Source organism: Cynara cardunculus (genome assembly GCF_001531365.2).
Source record: "Cynara cardunculus var. scolymus isolate 2C chromosome LG 8, CcrdV1, whole genome shotgun sequence".
Classification (NCBI taxonomy): domain Eukaryota; kingdom Viridiplantae; phylum Streptophyta; class Magnoliopsida; order Asterales; family Asteraceae; genus Cynara; species Cynara cardunculus.
In genome coordinates this window covers 21853174-21864467 of record NC_037535.1, presented here as the reverse complement: position 1 = coordinate 21864467, position 11294 = coordinate 21853174, and the positions used below count along the sequence as shown (strand labels likewise).

The following is an 11294-nucleotide window of genomic DNA, read 5'->3' as shown; positions in this document are numbered from 1 at the left end:
TGCGACTTTAGCCGCGACCTAAAGTCATGGGGTTTTTTTGCAATAAATTTTTTGTAAGGACCCAACAAGAAAAATAACAAACCACAGGGACCAATAATGCAATTTACTCCTTTTTTCTTTTAATTTGAATCTTGACGGGAAAATCTTGGTATTTTGTGGATTTATTTAACTGCTGCAAACACGGAGAAGACAGAGAAGTCTATCTTGGACAGACCGTGGATGACGGATGAACGAGGGAAGCGTATTTGGGGTATGGAGAATTGCGAGAGAAAAGCTTTTGCATGCAATATAGTTAGTAGCAAAAACGCAAGGAGATTGATGTTAACATTCGAGAAAAGGGAAGGAAGATCACAAAAGAACCCTGAATTTCATGCGCATATTATGTGATCGATGTGCAATCCTTCGATACACCATGCAGTTTTGATTGATTTCACGAGTTTTTGTTTTCGAGATTTGAATAATTGTTGACAATGCAGGCATTGACGGAGCTTTGCGACTTGATCGCCAAGAATCCTAATCAATATTCCGGTAAAATTGCTTGGATTTGCAAACGATGCCCTCCCCCGGAGTCGCTCCTCTCCGGTTCTCCTCAGATTTCACGGTTTCAACTCAATGCTGTTGTTGCAACAGCCAGATTCCTTTCAAAATGCCCTAATTACGACGATTCATGCCCTCGAATGACTGTTCTGGAGTTCATTCGCTCAATCCCTTCGTCGTTTAGCCAATCATTTTGGCCTAAATCCTTTGGGAACGCATCCGTTGCATCATTTTACAGTGAATTCTTAGGGTACGTCGTTAAAGCAACTGAACTACATCATGAATTTAGTACAGATGTGGCAGGCTTCATGGGAGGCATTGTCTTCGCTGCTGTTAATGATGGGAGTACTGATTTAGGACTTTCTAGGGCTTTCTTGACTGCTTTGTCACAGAATTTTCCTCAGATTATCCCTTCAGATGCCAATAAATTGGTTTCATGCTTGCTTGATTCTTTTTTGAGTAACGGTTCACCTGCTTCTAGTAATGGCGATAGTAAGGGAGTTACGTATTTCATAGAGGAGTCTATGGAGTATCTGGAGAAACAAGAGATTGCCTTCAATTTGATTGAGCGCATTCTTGATAAAGTTCAGATTGATACCCAGCTTTTGGAACGTGTACGTCTCATTACAAAGGAGCAACTCCGACTGATGACAGCTTTTCTAAAGGTATAACAACTTAACAATTGACAAACACAATTTAATATATTGTCATTATTACGTTGCTTATGTAGTTCACTAGTTTCAACTTGGTAGTTCAAGAAATAACAATTTCATTGGCTTCATATGAACAACTTGGGAAATGGAAACCAAAGGGCCTTTGGCCTAGCGATATCATAGTCCTTGGCCTCCTAGGAGGCCAGGGGTTCAAACCTCACCAAAGGTGAGGAGGGTGTGTAAGTTTATTTGTTGCATTTGCCGTGTATAAATGTTATATACTTCAAAAAAAAACTTGGCAAATAGAAGAGCAAGTACATGAACTGGTGTTTGTTGGCAGATAAGGAAGCATGACTGGACAGAGCAGGGTTCATCATTAAAAGCTAGAATTAATACAAAGCTTTCTGTTTATAAAGCTGCAGCTAAGTTAAAAGTTAAAAGCCATGTCTCCTTCGATTTAGATGGGAAATCATCAAAGAAATTGTTGCATGGGGCTCTTGCCTTACTAGCCGAAGCTGCCGAAGCTTGTCTCTACTCGGTGTGGCGTAGGTTGAGGACCTGTGAAGATCTTTTCAACTCCTTGCTTGATGGTATCTCCAAAATTGCTTTTACTCGTGGAGGTCATTTACTGCGAGTTTTGCTTATTCGATTCAAACAGCTCGTGCTAATTACATGTGCTCAGGTAGATATTTTTTGGTTTGATCAAGGTTATTCTCTGCATCTTAGTTCAATTGTTTCTTGGTTGCTTATTTGCATTATGATTCTTTGAGTAGGCTGACACTTGGGGAAGTAGCCAGGGAGCTATGTTTGACAGTGTCTTAAAGACAAGCTGTGAGATAATTGAGTTTGGATGGACCAAAGACCGGGCTCCTGTGGATACATTTATCATGGGATTGGCTACAAGTATTCGTGAACACCATGATTACGAGGAAAAGGTTGGTTGTATTCTTTCTATCTCTGCAAGTCTTTGATGTGAAATCAAGTGCTGGACAGAAACGATTAAGTTGGACTGAAAGTTCAGGATGAAACAGAGAACCCAAACTAGAAAGTTGAGGATGAAACAAAGAACCCGAACCAGAAACTATGAAGTTTATGACTTGGGGAAAATAAGAGATAGTTAAGAACCCACTACTCTAATCTCTACAGGAAATTAATCCACCAAGTTTATAGGGAAAGGGAACAGTGAACACTCAAATAAGAACCCACTACTCTAAACTCTAAATGAAATTAATCCACCAGACTAAAGAAAAAGAGAACACTCCGAACCACCAAGATCAAATATCTCTAAACGAAATGATGATTTCAGGAAATAGAGATAACTCCTTTCATTTTCATCTATATCATCAATTGCGTTTTTACAATTCTGAAGCCTCTTATCATATAGAGGAAAATGAATCCTAGACGACATAAAACAAAAGCTTGAAAACAAGAAGTACAATTTGCAGCAACAGGGACCACTTTTCAGCACCTTTTCAGAATTGTTGATCTTGTCCCCTCCAAGTAATGCTCAAATTGGTGATATGGCTGGAACTTTGGTATAATTTTTCAAGAAAAAGAGGTTTATTAAGGCTACTGTAGACACACACATATTATGCATGTGCATGTGATCTGGTTATTGAAAGCATGTAAGATAGAAATTGCCCTAGGCCAGCTTGTGAAGCAAAGTAAATCCTTTGTTCAAACTAGGATTACCAACAACTCCTCAAAGTGTGTTAAAGCAGGTAAACAACCATTGCTTGACTTGAATCCATGACAATTTTTTGATTCTCGTTGGTTGTTTACTGCCCCTGGATACACCTGTATCGGTCTTGGTTTCTGCCATTTCTCCTGCTACAGTTATAGAGAGTGGCAATCATATTATTTCTGCATATTACAGTTTTCCTTGTCTTTTCTTATCTTTTGTTCTCTTTATGGTCTACCACATGCACCACTTACACTTGCTCTTGACCTGCTTGATAGATCCTGGACTGACGAGACTCAGCTGCCACAAGTTTAAAAGTGTACAAGTAGCACAACTTAAAACAACTGAATAGTAATAACTCTAAAATAGTTACGAACACCATAGTACAACATACAAACTATCTTTCTTACTATTAGGTTACATCCTTGTATCCGCAATAATTCTGTAATACTGGACGCCTTTGAATTCTTAATGAATTCTTTTAGAAGCATTGCTTACCTCAATTCGGCCGCTCTTAGTATAGAAATACACTGCATAATTGAACATAAACATTGTAATTCAGTTCTACATTTTGGAAGGATAAACAGCTATACATCTTTAACCCTGATATAGGTGTTGAACATATGATGGTTTCATGGTCCTAACTATGTTGGAGAATTGTCGAATGTTTCAAGTGGTGGTTTGGCAATCATGGTGATGATTATGCCGGTGCTAATTTACATTCACTTTTTTATGTTAATAACTTAATAAATATGAAGTTGGGTTCTAATACAATAGTTTTTTCCACAATGGCTGTTGGTTTTTCCTTCTGGTGATAGACAGTAGTATATGGTGGTTGAATATGATCTTGTCCCTAATTGATAAAAAGGCCCAATTTTAGAAGTCAAGTAATGCAAATTATTCTACTATATTATTTTGTTAAGGAAAGCAATTTATATCTATAAATAAGTCTCATTTATTAGACGTAGAACTTGATCATCGTTTTGTGATGGTCATAGAAGTTAATAAGAGTGTAATTTATCTTCATAGCCTAATTACACAGAAGTAAAAACTTAAGCTTTACAGTGAAAAATTTGACCAAGAAATGTATATTCTTTTTGAAGTAGTTGTCATAACTTACTGGAGAGGTCCATAGTAACAAATAAATTTAACTTGATTACTGAATTGGTAGCTTTGTAATTGTAACTCCATTCATAAAAGAGACATTTTTGGTTTAAGATGATGAAAATGATCACTTTGTAACACTCCAAAATTGTTGTGGATTCTACAAGACTACAAATTAGACAAAATAAATAGATAAATTTTGATCTCTCTACCAAGCAACCCAAATTGTAATTAGTAATAATACCCATACCAACATTGTAATTGGAAGATAATAGGTGTGGCATAGAAGAATCTAAAACTGTATCTATTTGTTTTAGATGAAGCATTGTTCATTAGTTCCGTTAACAGGATAATTAATAAAAAGTTCATATTTCCATCTTCCATAAGAAAATAATTTTACAATTTTCAAAAGTCACCTAGTTAATTTAGTTGGTTATGTCTGAAACGTTGTAACCCTCCCTAGTTAATTTTCATTGGAACACTCAGCAAGTTACCTTTCAGAATCAAACTATTAACATTATGGTAGGACATTGCATTTATTAGAATTTATTCTCCGATTTATTGAACCAAATATCCGTTTATCATTTGTAGTTATCACTTCAGGATGCTAAAGAGAAAAAGGCTGCTCCTGTCGTACAGCTCAATGTCATCCGCTTGCTTGCGGAGCTAAATGTACAAGTTCATAAAACTGAAGTTGTAGACACGATATTGCCTTTATTCATTGAAAATCTAGAGGAGGGCGATGCTTCGACACCTGGCTTGTTGCGCCTCCGGGTATGATACCATCTTAAGTCATGTTATATGCAATTATGGTTTTATTTCATGATAACTAATCATTTTTCTGGTTGCTGTCCTGAGTGTGGCCTCTTTTCATATTTGTACCATTTTATAGACGTATATCAACTAATCATTTCTTCAGAACTTCATATGCTCTGAAGTTGTTTATATCACTTTTGAGGCATTCTCAGTTTTTGTTTCTTGAGTTACTGCAGATTCTTGATGCCGTTTCTCGCATGGCGAGTTTAGGTTTTGAGAAGTCCTATCGCGAAGTTGTTGTGCTAATGATGAGAAGCTACTTAAGCAAACTCTCTAGCAGTGGATCTATTGAAAGCAATAGTTTGCCAGAAGAAGCCAATACAGAACGCATTGAGGTATATCTGTTGGAAACTATTTACTTCATTTACATTCATTTTAGTGAGTTGAACTAGACAGAAACTGCCACATGCATATTTTTTTTAAATATAACCGTTAAGTATGAGGGTCATTGTTTTGTTGCTAAACAATGCTCGTCTGCTATGCTACACCCTTGTATTCTGTGGATTCATATTGAAGCTGCCACTCATAATGGGCTTGCCAAAATATGTAGGTACCATATCTACTTACTCACTATCATGGTCACGCATCCTACAACGACAGTCCACTCCTGATTCTGTAAATTGAAAACCTAAACGTTCCAAATTCGAGCTAGAAATCGTCCTTTTAGTTTTTTGGTTTCAACCATTTTCTGTTGTAATCCCTTCTGTTATAGTTCAATTAGTCATTAGTTTTTCCTCTAAAATTAGAATAATCGTTCTCTCAAAATAAAAAAATAACACGTTTGACACTTGCTAGTTAAAATTTTACATGTTGAATCCTATTCTGGGGCAGTGGAAGTAACTTATGTGAGTTGATGCGGAAACTGTTTTACATTAACAACAAAATCGAACTGTTAAAACTATGCTATCTTTTTGTTAAATAATATTATTCTAGATAAACGCTCATTAGTTCAATTAAATTCTAGACTCTTCCTGCAGGATTTCAATTGATAGCTAGTGGCCTTAGTAATGGTAAACTGCGGGTCGACTACCGTCAGCGCCTGTTGTCGTTATGCTCAGATGTAGGCTTGGCTTCTGAGTCCAAAAGTGGAAGGTAATGAGTTGTTTTATTGTACTCCATGATAGTGCATGACATATGAATTTGATGTACTCCTTTTCTGTAATTTACCATGTCAAATTTCATGCACCCTTCTATGAATGTCATGATAAATCATGCCTTCACCTAAACTGAATTCTCTAAAACGTGAAGTTCTCCAACAGTCAATATAATACCTAGGAATTGTCCATGTTGGACTAACATGGTCGGTGGACACAAACCGTGCCTGAATCTCTGACCTTGTGTGACCACAACTTCTGTTTTATTTGTAAGTATGTGCTAGGTTTAGTATTAGTAGAGAGGTGGAGCTAATAGGATATTATTCTATGTTTCAATCATCCACAATATTGTTCAGCAGTTGCCCTAAAGCATATTCTTTCACATTTTGCAGCTGTGGAGCTGATTTTCTTGGGCCTTTACTTCCTGCTGTGGCTGAAATATGTTCTGATTTTGACCCAACAGTGGCTGTTGAACCTTCACTTCTGAAGTTATTTCGTAACCTATGGTTTTATGTTGCCCTGTTTGGTTTAGCACCTCCGTTGCTAAAATCCGTTGCAATGAAGTCAAATCCTACAACATCGAACAGTGTGGGGAGTACAACTGGAGTTGCTCTGCAAGCTGTAAATGGACCATACATGTGGAATCCTCAGTGGTGTTCTGCTGTTCAGCGTATTTCTCAAGGGACCCCACCCCTGGTAAGTTGGCATTCCCCGGAAGGTTTAAATGGAATAATCAAATGCTGTCATTCAGTACTAACTTGAGCGAACAGTTGTTTGCATTTACTTGAAAGGTAATTTATTGTTTTGACCGCATGATATTTCTGGCAACTCGAGTCTCCTTAAATGATTTACTGTACTGTCTTTGTGTTTGCTTGCTATGTTTCCCTTTCGTCAGGTTGTGAGCTCTGTAAAATGGCTTGAAGATGAGCTAGAACTTAATGCTCTTCACAATCCTGGTAGTCGCCGAGGAAGTGGAAATGAAAAAGCTGCTGTAAGCCAAAGAACAGCACTTTCTGCTGCTTTAGGAGGGCGCGTTGAGGTTGGAGTAATGAGCACAATTTCAGGTATAGAGAACTTTGAGTTTAATTGTGTCAATTTGTGGAATAAAATACATTCCCCAAATTGAATTGACCTGTTCTGCAAGACGCAAGACTGCATCTTATATCCGACGTGTTTTTAGCAATTTTTCACTGTTTCAGGGACTTTTTTGGTTGATTTCGTAAATTTTTCTGATTTGATTCTCGTTATCATTTACTCTTTTTTCTAGGTTTCTAATTTTGTTTCTATTGGACTTAACTATTTGATTTGATAACAAATATCCTAAATGAACAACTAGGGTTTGAGAAAATCAAAATTTAACTAGGAAAATTAACACAGTTTTTGGGCAAATCTATAATTTAGGGAAAATCAATAATTGAATCAAATCAAGTTAGAGCCAATGGTTATTTTACTAATTGTTTCATAGTAAGTGCTTACAGATAACAATACTTGTATTATACCTTTTGTATAATTAGATGTTAACTGAAATATAGTTATTTATAATGATTAAGATATTACAAATTAAAATTTTATTTTAAATTAAAAAGCAAGTTGATCAAATATTTTTGAAAGGCAATAATATCAAGAACAGGGAAGAACCCAAAACAAAACACCGAAGAGTTCCACATTCTGTAAGGGGCAGAATGCAAGGAAGAACAATCAAACCACTACAAAAAACCTAGAAACCAGAAAGAGCAAACGATACAAAACAAAAGCATAGGACCAAAACACGAGCTAGATGGACATTAAGAATTCCAAATCATTGCTTTATGGAATGCTTGATCTGTGTGCACGTGTTGGAATTTTTTTTTTGCTTGGTGTGGCAGGAACATCCGGTCTAGAACAATTGAGGAACTAATTTCAGGCAATTGTAGCAATGGGGGTGCATCCTCATTAGCTTCGATGTGGGAAGCAATCATTCGGTCTACTCTTTGCATCTTACGGAGGAAGAAAAATTCGTTGGTCTTCGAAAGAGATGTAATAAAAAAAGTTAACAATTACATATTTAAGAAGTTAATGGAAAAATCTTAGACAAGTGTTCGAAAGTTGGTTCCTTGTCTTTATGAAAAGGCACCCTTCATAATCTTGGACTGATGATTTGTTCCCACATTGGTTGGCTATGCAACCTATTAACTTTATAATCATGTATATATGGTTCTGATAAGTTGTCCCACATCGGATAGTTAACAGTTGTTCCTCCTTGTAATTTGCTATATTTATAGCGCTTGCAAGGGTTCACTTTTTTCTAATGCAATTAATTGGCGGGTGCACGGACCCTGCTCGGCCTTTAATAGGTTCATCCCTGATTTCGGCAATGCTATTTGATATGTCCAAATTCATAGCAATAGTGACCATTGGATCCTTTTGTTTTGTTTCGTAGAAGATCCTCCACCTTTCCATGACACAACAAAAGATTATACAGGAAGAGATATGTGTCAAGTCTAGGGTTTAACAGTAGTTAATGCAGGTTTTGCTATCAGCACCAAGAGGAATCAGATCTTGTGGTTCAACATGCAATTTATGAGAATGCGTGAAGTACTTTGTCATACTAGAGTCACCTTTTTCATATCTAGGCTGTGACATTTGGTAAGCATGTCATATGGATTAGCAGAACTAAAGCTGCTAATGATCCCATAATTTTTTGGTCGTTCAGTTCATGGCTATGGATAGAACATTAGGTTCCATGGTATTCCATAAGGCCATACATATGTGACATGCCTTTGTCATCAACTTCCCACTCATGGGTTATTGCGGTCATCAGTCAGAAAATGGTCCTTGTAACACTCTTGCCCAGGTGAACAAACATGGACCACTTGACATAGCTTGAATTGTCTGATTTTATGGGTATTCTAAGCGAAGTTGTAAATCTTAAGACTATCACCAATACCCCTTTTGTTCTTCTTGAGTATTAGCCTTAAACAATAACCTGTATTTAATCCATAAAAGAAGCTGTTGTACACAAAATAAAAGAATTTGGATACCAATATGTAGTGAGAAGAAAACAGCCACTACACGTCAGTTCAAAAAGAGAGTAGTGATTGCAAAAGGGGACATGGTGAAGTTGTTACTAGAAAGGGATCCAGTAGTTAGGTTTGGGAGGTCGACGCAAACAAGTTAAAACAATTATGGTCAGTTGTAGGTGTTGATGGGAACTGGTGCAGATTTTGATTGGGTGGCAGCAACTGGTGCAGATTTTGATTGGGTGGCAGCAACTGGTGCATAACACGATTAGAGTTTGCACTATAGGTTTTTTTGTGCTAGGGCTTTGATTACTTTAGGTCTCACACCATGAAATGATTCATGGCATTTCTTATATATATTCAATCAAGAAGAATTTACACGTATTCATGCACATCACCTATCAGATATGATCACCTCAATGAAGATAAGGATATACTACATCCTTGATGAGACAGCACAATACATGCTATCCAATAAAAGTATTTCTAGATGCGTGCAAAATTGCCATCATCTATTCTCTTTAGTAACATTATTGGTTCACTTGTGTTATTTTTGTGAAGTATACCTGATTCTTTTGCCGAAAATTTTCAGGAGTCAAGGCAACTTATCTTCTTGCAGTTGCTTTTTTGGAAATAATACGGTTCAGCAGCAACGGCGGACTCCTTAACTGCGGTCCTAGTTCTACGGCTTCTAGGAGTGCCTTCAGCTGTGCTTTTGAGTATCTCAAAAGTCCAAATCTTGCGCCTGCTGTTTTTCAATGCTTGATGGCCATTGTCCATCGTGCTTTTGAGACAGCATTATCGTGGCTGGTAATTTTTTCATATGCTGATTGTTGAGTATTACTGTTGATTCCTAGCCTGATCAAGACAAACTTCATCCTTTAAATTATGCCATACCAAAGTAATAAAGTGTTTTTTCTCTTTCCTATTTCAAACTTTGTCTAACTGTTAGAACCAAATGTTTCTCACAAGATCATATTTTCTAAATATTTTTACAAGCTGGGGCCTGGAACAAGCTTTCTACTCCTTGGAGTAGAGGCAAGGTTCGTGTACATCTTACCCTCCTCAAATTCTACCCCATGTGGAACTCAGTAGGTTTGTTTGGTTAATTTTATGCCTTTTGAATGAGTAACATCGAGGGTTTTTATGAATGTTGTCTTGGGCTTTGTAAGGGGATGTTTGGTTGGTTTTTAAAAGTTTTAGAGGTGCAAGAAGAATATTATTTTCTGCTGTATATTGATTTACAACATAAGGGAATATATATACAAGTAGAGGTAATGGGATAGACTACAACTCCTAACAATATGGGATAAATACTTATCTATAGAAGCTTCCTTATCAGAGTCTATCTACAACTATCAATTAATCTATATCGACATATTATTCTAGACTCCCCCTCATGCTGTATAGTATAACAGTGGCACATTTAGTGCTTTAGCGAAAATGTCGGCCACTTGTTGAGTAGTTGAAATGTAGGAGACCTTCAAGATTCCCTTGTTAATTTTCTCCTTGATGAAGTGACGATCCAACTCAAGATTTTTTGTTCGATTATGATGAACTGGATTATGTGTCATGGCCATAGCAGCTTTATTGTCACACCAAATAGTCATTGGGTGTTGTACATAGATTCTTAGTTCTTTTAGTAATCGCCTTAGCCAGAGTGCTTCACACACACCTAGGGCAGTAGCTTGTAGTTTGGCATCAACACTGCTTCTTGAGACTACTCCCTGTTTCTTACTTCGCCACGTGACAAGATAGCCAAACACATAGGAGCAATAATCCGAGGTAAAACGCCAATCATTTTGACAACTTGCCCAACTTGCATCTGTGAACACTTCTACACTTCGGTTGTTTTGTTTCTTGAACAATAAACCATGACCTAGTGTATCTTTAAGATACCGTTGGATTTGATGGGCAACATCAAGATGACATTGGGACGGTGAGTGCATGAATTGGCTTACATAGTTAACTGCAAAAGTAATATCAGGCCTGGTTTGTGCTAGGTATATCAGTCGACCAACAAAAGGTTGGAATCTCCCCTGTCGACTGGAATCGTTGAAGTAGTATCAGGCTTTAGATTAGAATCCATAGGAGTCGAAGCTGGCCGAGATCCTAGCATCCCGGTGTCCTTTAGCATGTCCAAGGTATATTTCCTTTGAGACAAGCTAATCGTAGATTTCTTTCTTGCAATCTTCATTCCCAAGAAGTACCATAATGGACCAAGGTCTTTCATTTCGAAGGATTTAGGAAGATGGGCTTTGATTTTTGCAATGGCCACAACATGATCTCTCGTAAGTATAACGTCGTCGATATACACTATTAGGATAACAATCTCACCATGTTACCTAAGATAGAAAAGAGTGTGATCAACATGGGCTTGAGCATATCCAAATTGTTTAACCATGTGAGT

At 37.2% G+C, this 11294-nt stretch overlaps 1 pseudogene; it reads left to right on the top strand.

The window, feature by feature from the left end:
* Positions 1–278: 278 nt before the first annotated feature.
* Positions 279–11294, top strand: part of LOC112516310 — a 50779-nt pseudogene continuing 39763 nt past the window's right edge.